Here is a 2,080-nt window from a genome sequence, read left to right as displayed (position 1 = left end):
TTTGTTCCATTCTTTAAGCTTGAGCTTTATATGTTTTAGTCTTTTGTGAAGAAGGAACATATTTGTACCCTGAATATGCAGATCTTCACACCACCAACTTGAAATATTGTTGATAAAATCTGGATGGTTGAGCCAGATATTCTCAAATTTGAAAGGTTTGTTCTTGGGAGTACCAATGCCCCTGATCTCTAATTGAATTGGCTAGTGATCAGAGCTTCCAAAGGGCAGAATCCTTTCTTCCATTCTAGTGTCATTGAGTATAAGGTCGTCTGATATGATGAATCTATCTAACTTTGAGGCCACTAGAGACCCTCCTCCTCTCCTATTGTTCCAAGTAAAGTGACCATTACTTGTATCAATGTCAACCAGTTTCATAGTGTCCAAGAAAGATTGAAAAGCTAAGGCATATTTGGTGAGAGCTCTGGTGCCCCCTTTTTTCTCCGATAGTGATCTGATCATGTTGAAGTCCCCACCCAAAATCCATGGAATCCCAACATATCTCTCTCTGAGATCCATGAGGGAGTCAAGGAGTCTCAATTTGTCATCCATTTTCTAAGGGCCATAAACATTCGTTACCAGATATATCTCCCTATCCCACATAGGTTGCATTACCAATGATAGAGAATTTCTGAAGGCTTCAGCATCTATTACACCAATCTTTAGGGGATTCTAAAGAGTAAGAATGCCACTTGCTGTAGTTTCTACCTTGACTTCTAGAAACTCAAAACGACTGAGCCATTTACTATGAATTTATTTAATTTTTTGTTTAGAACATTTAGTTTCCTGGATGAATATAATATCCGGAGCTTCTTGTTTCATTCTTTTACTAAGTAATCTTTGCTTCCTTTTACTACCTAGACCCATGATGTTCCAAGAAGTAAACTTGATCATTAAATATTAGTGAAAGAGTAACTGGTTAGGTCTTTCATCTTACCCGAATCTATCATTAGCTTTCCACACTCCATCAGCAGCTCATTCTACTTTTTTCTACCTCTTTTATTTCCTGGGCCTCGGGGTGCTAATCCTGGTATGATTTTAATTGATTTCACACCTTCGTTGCCTTTTTTTGCCGTGTTGCCTAGCCTTTCCACCCCACTCGCCTGGGTTTTCCATAAGTACAACTATTGTACTCTAGAGAACTCTTCTTGAGGTAACGAATCTAACGCTCCCATGGTTCCATGTTTCAAGAACCCTTCCAAATCTAGGCACTCTCTATCTAAAATCTCCTACAGCTCCTGATCCTCCATTTCCATTTCACTCTAGGTCATTTCCTGGTCCATATCCAGTTTCACATCGCTCATCATGGCCTCTTTCTATATGTTGTTGTTCTTTGGTTGGTCTTTGTCCTCCTCTACCTCCTTATCCTCTAGATTTACCTCTGTGCCTTGATCTAATTTTGTTGCCTCTTCTTCCCCCTCGAGAACCTAGAACCTATTCTGTGTAACTTGAGTTCCTATGTCTTGATTTTGCCTAAGACCCCTTTTGTCGCCTTTCCTCTCTGACTCACTTTTTAGAAGCTCTCCAAATCTTTCATAGTGGAAGCTCTACTTTTATTCTCGTTTTTAATGAGAGGGCAGTCTCTGAACAGGTGTCCATGCTCATGACAGCTACGACATCTAAATGGAATATGTTCATAATCTACTATTTGCACCCATTCTTCATCCAAAACTTCCAAGAACAACTCATCCCGTAGAGCTCCGGAGAGATCCATTTCCACATAGATTCGTGCAAAGGAAGTATATTTTCCTCTTCTACTGGCTTCTCAGGCCTTGAAAAAACGTCCTAATTTATTACCTATAGCTGTTAATGATTCTATTTGCTAGTAGTCAAGAGGAAGGGAGTAAAGTCTTACACAAACCAGAACAGATGTGAAAGTCTCCCGCTCCGGGACAAAGTTCATCATCCATGGCCTCATATAGAGGCCAACAACTGCATAGAAGTAGGGCCCTCCTTCAAACACTCTATCTTTGTCCTCAATATTAGTGAAGACCACTGTAAAGAATCCTTTTGACCCCAGATGTAGGTCAATGCTCCCTTTTGGTTTCCAATGATATTTAATCCATGTCTGTAAAGCTTTTTC

This window comes from Pinus tabuliformis, chromosome 4_2 (genome assembly GCF_031772625.1).
Source record: "Pinus tabuliformis cultivar Carrire ecotype Pingquan chromosome 4_2, CPIR1, whole genome shotgun sequence".
Lineage (NCBI taxonomy): Eukaryota > Viridiplantae > Streptophyta > Pinopsida > Pinales > Pinaceae > Pinus > Pinus tabuliformis.
This window is presented reverse-complemented; position numbering follows the sequence as displayed.